General features: G+C 32.7%; 1 pseudogene; it reads right to left on the bottom strand.

The window, feature by feature from the left end:
• Positions 1-7,069: 7,069 nt before the first annotated feature.
• LOC117927807 lies at positions 7,070-8,678 on the bottom strand (annotated as a pseudogene).
• Positions 8,679-9,357: the final 679 nt, after the last annotated feature.

Here is a 9,357-nt window from a genome sequence, read left to right as displayed (position 1 = left end):
AAATTGTGCACTAAAACATTAGATCCAAGTCCTATAAAAACCATATCTTTGGATTTGGATGTTCTTATATTCCACTCTAGTTGATACAGAGATCTAAAAAACCTTGTGATCTTCTACCCAATCACTTCTTTAATTCTTGACACTTGTATAGAGTGGCTACACACCTTAAGAGGGAACGAGATGGAGTCTGGGGTTTTTGAAAGACATTTGATTTAAAAATTAAAGTCTAACCCTAAAACTTAAGGGGTTTATATAAACTCTCTTGTGGGCTTAAGTGACTTAGACTAACTTGGGTTTGGGTCACTTAATCTAACCTAATAGGTTCTAATTAATCAATTACCTTAATAATCTCTAACTAATAAATTAGTCTAACCCAAAAAACCCAAAATAAATAAAAGTTGTTGTGCAACCTTGCACTTTAGCATAATGCTATTATGCACACATGATTAAATCTTTTATTTTTCTCAAGCCTTTGTATCAATAAAGAATATGAGCTCGAAAGGGGGCTATTGGGACCCATAGGAAAATATTGAACCCTTTATAATCCAATTTTAAAGTTGATTCAACACTCTACTGAAGAAAGTCAATTGCACTTTAGTACCTATGAAATTACATTAAGATTAAAATTGATTAAATTGGATTTAATCAATTTCTTAAGTTCGTGACCTACTATCAACCACATGCAGGCTCTCCATGAACTTGTGTATATAATCTGACGAGGTAAAAACTATTGACCTTTCAAGATGTAATACTATTATAACCTCAAATGGATTGCCTAAGTCTATAAATTGCTTGTGAACAATTCATAAACTTGCAAAGAACCCATGATTTTGATTATTTATATAACTCTTAATGCATTTAAGTCATGTACAAGTGATGTAAACTTAAATGCCGAGATAAAATATTAATGCAAACATGGAAAAAAAATTGGAGTTATATGGTTTAAATATATAATATTCTAATGAAATCTCATTTTATTACATCATGTTATGATTTTAAAGTATCTATCCCTTATGGGAACCTCAGATTACTCCATTCCCAAGCCTTGGATCATATAGGTACATGTAATCTACCCTAGGTTTTTAGATTTTATGCAACGGAAGTGAAAAATACTAATTTTAATAATCAAGGATCTATATTAAAAGCTTTAAAAAATAATACCTTTGATTTGGATGTTCTTAAATCAAATCCTATCAGAGAAGATCAAATATGAAAGTATTGAAGGTCTCGTACACCCAAAATCTTCCTCCTAATAGCTCTAACTTGATCTTGGCCCTCAATTGGTGGGAAGGTATGAGAGGACGGAGGTTATGACTTTTTCTTCTTCTTTAGAGGTAAAAGACAACTCTATGGAAACCCTAATACCTAAAGAAGTATTTATAAGGTTCCTTAATTGGGCTTAAGCCAAGGGCTTGGGTCATTTAATCTATCCCAAAATGGGTCCTAATTAATTAACCACACAAGGTCATTTAATTAATCAATTAACCCAATCTAGAGACCTTGTTCATTATCCCTTATGCAACTTTATGTAAATTATCAAAATGCCCTTATGCATAAAAGTGAAGCCAATTTATCTTTTACAAACCATGTCATCAAGGTATATGAGATCGAGCGAGGACAATTGAGACCCATAGGAATATTGATAATTGTGGATATTTACCTTACTTTAGTTCTATAATTGATGATAAAAATTGGTTATGACAATCACGTTTTAGATATTTAAATTTTAAAAGTCTAAAATTTCTTTGATACTAAGAAGATGGCTTTTGGGTTGCCTTTTTGTTAATTCTCCAAATGAGGTTTGTGAAACATGTGTTTTGGGAAATAAGTATAAATACCCTTTTCCTGTAGGAAAATTATAGAGAGCAAGGAAGCCTCTCGAATTGATTCATTCAAATCTATGTTTAATGAAGGCTCAATCAAAGAAAGATCACATATACTTTATAATCTTTATTGATGATTTTAGTCAAAAGGTTTGGATTTATTTTTTAAAACAAAAGGGAGATACATAAAAAAATTTCAAAATTTTTAAAGCTTATGTGGAAAACAAAGTGGACATGTCATTAAAATTTTGAGAACAAATAAGGGTACTAAATATGTTGATTATGATGTTTTCTTGAAAAAAAAATGTGGTATTGAGCATCAATTGACTGCAAGGTACATTGCATAATAAAATGAATTTGCAAAGAGAAAAAAATAGAACAATTATGCATATGGTGAGGTCCATATTGCACTTAAGACAATTGGCTAAAATATTTTAGGTCAAAGTAGTTTCTTGGGCATTTTATTTATTGCATAGGTACCCTACTAAAAGTGTTTATGGAAAGACCCACAAGAAGCTTGACATCATAGGAAGCCTAATATCAATCATCTAATTAAGGGTGTTTGGTTGCATAACATATGCTCATGTGTTTGATGCATTGCGAAAAAAAAATGATGATAAAGGTGAAAAATATATTTTTATTGGTTATATTCAAGTGGCAAACGGTTATAAATTATATAATTCACAAATCAAGAAAGTTATTGTTAGTCGTGATGTGAGTTTTGATGAACAAGCAGTATGAGAATGGTCTTTTAATGAAAAATGACCATCAAGTATTACATTCATCTTGAAGAGCAAGGTGAAGATCAAAGTACGCAACCTACTAGTGCACAAATTATGACTCCATGTTCAATAGCATTACCAAGGCATCTACAATGTCTCCATGTTTTACTTGCACACTTACAAGATTCTATAGTTGATGATGATAGTAATCCAACAATTGAAGAATTGATTATTTTTCTTTATTTGCATATTATGATCTATTAAGTTATAAGGAAGCTGCTCAAGATGGTTATTGAATAAAGCTATGGACAAAGAAATTCATACAATTGAGAAGAATAATACATAAGATCTTACTAATCTCCTTAATAAGCCAATTGTTGTCAAATGAGTGTACAAAACCAAGTACAAGACAAATGGAGAAGTCAATCCCTTCAAGGCAAGATTGGTGGCAAAATGTTATAAGCAAAAACCAAGTATTGATTATTTTAAAGTATTTGCACTTGTTGCTAGATTGATACTGTTCGTATGATTTATCTCTCTTGCTACATAAAACAATTGAAAAAATTTTCAAATAGATATAAAATTAGCTTTCTTGAATGACAACTAAGAGAAGAGGCTCATGTTAAAGACCTCAAGGATATGTTATAAAAGGGTTAGAAGAAAAGGTTTATTAGCTTAAAAATGCCCTATAAAGCACACACCAAGAGCATTGTACACATGTATTAATACCTATTTCATAGAGAATAAATTTTAAAGATGTCCTTATAAACACACTTTATATATCAAATTTAAGTTGTAAGGTGACATTCTTATCGTGTGTTTATATATAAATGATTTAATTATCATTTGCAATAATTTGAAGATGATTGAAGAATTCAAAGAAATAATGATTAGTCAATTTGAGATGATAGATATGGGATTGATGTCCTATTTTTCAGGATTGAAGTAATTCAAGTATAAAGGTATCTTTATTTTTTAGAAGAAGCATGTAAGTGATATTCTTGAAAAATTGAAGATGGAATCATGCAATCCTATTCTAACTCCAGTTGAAGAAATACTGAAATAAGAAAAAGATGATTTAGGTAAGTTAGTTGATATAACAAACTTTAAAAGAATGATTGGGAGTTTGTAATATTTGACTTCTACAAAACATGATATTGTATTTAGAATTGAACCTATAAGTAGATTCATTGAGTCTCCACGCCAATCTAACTTGCAAGCAACAAATTGTATATTGTATCTTATGATACATTAAAGGTACACAAAGTGATAGTATTTTTTATGCATATGATAACAAGATTGAGCTTGTTGGATACACATATAGTTAGTGAGTGGGTGATGTAGAAAAGCAAAAAAAAAAAAAAAAAAAAAAAAAAAAAACCAAACTTTCGACTGTGCATTTAATCTTGGTTTGGAAGTTTTTTTCCTAGTCATCAAAGAAACATGTAGTTGTTTTGTCAACAACATAAGTTGTGTCTATTGCAGCTACTAGTGGTACATGCTAGTCAAGCGATATGGTTACATAAAATGCCTTTTGGCTTAAGGCATACTCAAGAAGTTCCCACAATTTTTTTTTTTTTTTTTTTTTTGTGATAATAAATTAGCAATGCATTGATCAAGAATCCAATTTTTTCATGGAAGAATTAAACACATTGACATATAATTTCATTATATGATTTGGTGAAAGACAAAGAAATTATACTTGAGTTCTATTCTTCAAAAATCCAAGTTGCAGATATTTTTATAAACTCAATCAAGGGAAAACATTGCCCAAGTTGAAGAAGATGATGAGTATGATGAAATTTAAACATTATTGTTTTTTTTTTCTTTTTTGAGAAATTATTTTATGCTAGAAAGATTATTTTTGGTTGCTCACAGCTACTCATGACACAATGCCATATTCAAGAAATATATATATATATATATATTTTCATTTCTTAAAAACTCTTTTAAAAATTTGTTGTAATAAATAAAGGAAAGCCCTGAAAGCGTGGCATAGAAAACCTTTGCCTTTGCAACCAAAATTATATATATATATATATATATTCATTCTTCCATGTTTCTCTTAAATCTTTCAGAGACGGATAGAAAATAGTAAAAATAATTCGAGAAATATAAAATAAAACTATTATGTTAACCATGTTATAAGAAGATGATGGTAAAGCTATCATATTTTGATGTCCTTAAAAGGAAAGAAATAGATAAAATAAGGCTTCCTTTACACTTCTTGTATTTTTTTTTTCAATAACTTTTATATAAATAGAATTTTCTTTTTATATGAAAGTATAAATTTATATTATGTGTTTAAAACTTAATTTTTTTTTAAATGTCTGAAACAATAAATTTATATCAATTTTAAAAAATTATCATATATTCAATGTAACCTTTTTAAGAGTTAATTTATATGTAAGTTACTATTAATTTTTGTTTTTGAAAAAAATAAAAAAATAAAATGTGAATCATAAAGAAACTATGGACCTATTTGGAAATTGTTTTTAAAAACAATTTTCTATTCTTTAGAACAAAAAAATATAGAAAAATACATTTGATAATTAAAATTTTTTTATTATTTTTTATTCTTAAGAATAGAAAACAATTAAGATGTTTTCAAAGTATATCTTTTAGTTGTTTTCACTTATTTTTTTTAAAAGTTGTTTTAAAAAATATTATACAAACATACATAGTGATTAAAAATAAAGTACTATATATAAAAATTATTTTTAAAACATATTTTAAAATATTAAAAACATTTTAGGTTCCCAAAACAAATTTTTGTTTTACAAAACATTAGAAAACATATTTCAAAAACTATTTTTTAAAATAGTTACCAAACATGCCCTAAATATCTGTTTTGATACACCTCTTATTTCTTTAAATAGAATCATAAACGTTTAAAAGTATAATATATTGTATAAAAAATTTGAAAATTTGAGATACCAAAAAGATTTTTGTTACCTCAAAATTTTTAAGTAGTTTTTAAAAGCATTTTTTTTAACATAAGTTTTTTTAAAGTTTTTATATCTTATATAAAATTTGTTATTAGTTTCTAATTAAAAAAAAAAAAACATATCTAAACGAAACTAAATTAAGGGTTTTTCATTTATAAATTTTGAAAAGGTTAGGTGAATTGAAGCTTATGAGGAGTTTAGACAAACGCTCTCGTTAATTGTTGAATCTTACAAATTCCCAACCATTAGATTTAAGTCATTGGCCCACATTACCCACTCCACCTCCCAGGATTCATTTCTGCATTAAATGAAGTCATTCAATATAAAACTACTTAACAGCCCAACCCCAACCCTAGAGAGCTTTAAAACAATCTGATCCTTAGATTACGAATATATATCAATTTGATTCTTTCAAAGACATGAAATAGTATTATTTTTTTCCTTAAAAAAACATTATCAATTTTTTATTCTCACTCCTAATTATTATTTTTACAAATGCCCCCTTATATGTTTCATTAAATGGAAATAACGAGAAGAAATTAATAATAAGAATGAATGGAAAATTAGAGAAAAATCAAGAAAAGTATTTTATTTATTTTTTTCAAAAAAGAGAAAAAGTTATTATAAAAATACACAGAAAGTGTTTATGGCAGAGTGCCACCCTTCACATAATATTATCAGTTGTTTATGTCACAATGCCACTCTTCACCTACTATTGTTAGGTTTATGGTTGTAGTGGCTTATACATGACCCATCAATCGACTTGATTTTGTTCTTTATTAAACCTATATCCTTAAAGAAAAGTCTTAATAACATGTTCTCCATTCGGACGACATGACATGAAATACTATAATTATGTAAAAACAAACAAACAAACAAACAAAAAATATTATATTTAAAGTATTTAAAGAGTGCAGGTTATTTTTTTCAAATTTCAGAATTAACTTCCCCACTTAACCAAAATTTCCTGAATATAAATAAAAATTGAGAAAAAAAATTATAAACTTGGATAAAAATAAAGTGAGGGTAGGAGAGGCCCCCTAAAATTAAAGGCTGTGTCTGTGTGTGAGTGGTGGGCCTTGACAGCTGTGGACATAAACATCCTGTGAATTTCTTGGCTGTTTTATTGATTAAAGATGACCCTACTGGCCTTGTTGGATCACACATTCATTGTTTCCCATCCTCAATTTTATCACTCACAAATCAAAAGTCAATTCTCTTATGGATTGCTGGATTGGACTCTCTTGTGTGATGGTTTTCTTTTCAACCCAGTACTCATTCCATATTAGCTCTTACCAATTTTCGGGTCATTTTTCTTCTGCTTACCCTTCCAAATATTTCCAACTCAAAGTCATGAAGAAGTCAGACCCCTTTCACGAGAAAAAAAGAAAATAACAATAACAATAACGGTAATAATAACAATGTCTCTCATATATTCTGAAACCTGAAAAACCACCACGCATTGAAACCCTAGTTTCACGAGGAATATGAAGAAGAATAAACCAAAAAAATAAGCAAGTGACATAGATAGATATAACATATAAAACCATATTATTGCTAATCCGCATGCATCAATTCATACCCTAGGCTTAATCTTGGCCCTTAGAGGGTTCTTCATCACCACTGTGAATTCCAACTTTCACTAAAATCAATCTTACTGTTTCAGGTATGCGCTCCACTCGAAGTCCTGCACCATCCTTGCCAGCATTAGGTTCACATGCACGGTGGCCATGCTCAAACCAGGGCATATCCTTCGCCCTGCTCCGAATGCATCATTTTTACGCTGGTCACGCCGGTTATATCGGCGTCTTCACCGCCCAAGAGAAAGCGGTCGGGGTCGAACTTTTCGGGATTCTTCCATAGCTTGGGGTCCTCGGAGATGGCTGGCAAGAAGAACTCGACATTTACGTCTGTGGGTATGTCGTAGCCTGCCAACTTCGCTGGCTCTGTGACTGCATGAGTTAGGGAAAAGTAGGTGGAGGGTGTTTACGTAGTAGTTCTTTTGAAACTGCGTTTAGGTAAGGCATCTTCTCCATGTCTTCTCTTGAACCTTTCGATCACCCACTGTTGTTTTGATCTCTTCGTATAGTTTTGACTGAATCTCGGGGTTCTCGATCATTCGGGCGATGCCCACTCGACCGCCGTCCCTGTTGTGTCAGTGCCGCCATTGAGGAACTCGGAGCAGAGTGTGACGAGCTCGGGGTTGGTTGGAGATGATTTACGCCCCTCGATTTTGAGATCGAAGAGCGTGTCGAGGTAGGAAAATGAAGCCGCGGTTTTATCTGATCCTGGGTTTCAAGCGCCGCACGCCGCCTCTCGATGAAGGGGGTAACAGTTTTGATCTGCCTCTTCCGCACTTCCGTGGCGGCTTTCCTCTGCTTTGAGAAGAATGGGCTTAGAAGTGGGAGATAGTCATCAAGTCTGGATCAAGAGTGATTAGAACAGTTTCATCAGATCATCCATCACCTCAATGGTCTCCTCATCCATTTCGACTCCAAAACACATAGACAAAAGGATGCAAAAAACAGCAAATCGAGCATTCTTCAGAACCCAAACAGCTCCATCATTAGCCTCAGCCTCGCTCCGTAGCCTGTCAATGAGCTTATCCATGGACACATCTCTCAAATTGCTGAACTCCCTAACCTTGCTTGCACTGAGCATGTTTTGCACCATGTTCCTCCGCAGCGACCGCCAGACAGGGCCGTAGACGGCAGCGTTCACCGTGAACTTGTTGCAGCTGAACACGGTGCGGGTAGGGTTTTCTCGAGGCCTGCTAGCGAAAGACTGGCCCTTTTCGATGAGAGCTTCGTGCGCCAATTCTGCACTGCTTATTATGATCATGGTTCTATTCCCCATCTTCAAAGTGAAAATTGGGCCATATTTTGGCCTAAGCTCTCTCACATACTGAAAAAATTGCTTCCAGAGCGAGCAAATTGGAAGAGGTTTCCAACAATAGGCCAACCAGGGGGTCCCGGAGGAAGGTTTAGCTTCTTTGACTTGGTTTTACGTGACAGCAAGACGATCAGACCTGATATGACGAAGGCTAAAGCAGTGAAGAAGATGTGGTAGTAAGGAGAATAAGTCGAAGAAGCAGCAGCAAAAGCAGGAGCCATGGAGATGATGTTGAGACAGAGAAAGAGAGAAGGCAGGAGGAGAAGAGGAGATGAAGTAATGGAGGAAGGTTGGAGAGGGGTATAAAATGGAGAGGGCGTGAAATTGCAGGTGGGGTTCAATTAAGGCTCTTCAAGTCTTCTACCAACGCACAACCGGTTGTCTTAAATGCTGAAGGAAGAGAGAGAGAGAGAGAGAGAGAGAGAGAGAGAGAGGGGAGAGGGAGAGAGAGAGAGAGAGGGGGTTTTGAGAAATATGGAAAACCAGTGACACTGACGCCCCTCATGCAAGCAATGTCTTTATGGCCACAATTTCTTATTGTCTCTCAAATTTGAACTAAAAAATTAGACTAAATTAAGAGTTTTGGTAAGGTTGAAGAAATTTATGGTGGCCCTCTTAATCTGGTGTGCCAAGCCTTTGATTGGGATTCATTGAATAAAAACGGTTCATAAATGAACTCTACCCTTGAGTCAGAGGCCACTACGGATGGAGCATTTCACAGTAAGAAAAAAAAAAACAGAAAATAAATGGAGTTGGGGTTGGAAAATGGTGAGTTACAGTCTTTTAGTACTTGCATCTACTGCTGAAACTTGACCTCAAAAGGATTAATTGATTCATGAGAGTAGGAGGTGTAGACTACAGAGTCTGTTATGGTTCACAGTTCAAAGAGATTGAAATATCGAGGAAGAGAATGAAAAGAGAGTCAGTGATGAGTTAGTTGAGTAGGATCAGAGCCACCTGTATAATAATACC

The sequence above is a fragment of the Vitis riparia genome, chromosome 13 (assembly GCF_004353265.1).
Source record: "Vitis riparia cultivar Riparia Gloire de Montpellier isolate 1030 chromosome 13, EGFV_Vit.rip_1.0, whole genome shotgun sequence".
In the NCBI taxonomy this organism is placed as follows: Eukaryota; Viridiplantae; Streptophyta; class Magnoliopsida; order Vitales; family Vitaceae; genus Vitis; species Vitis riparia.
Note: the sequence above shows the minus strand (reverse complement) of the source record. Positions and strands in the feature narration are given on the sequence as shown.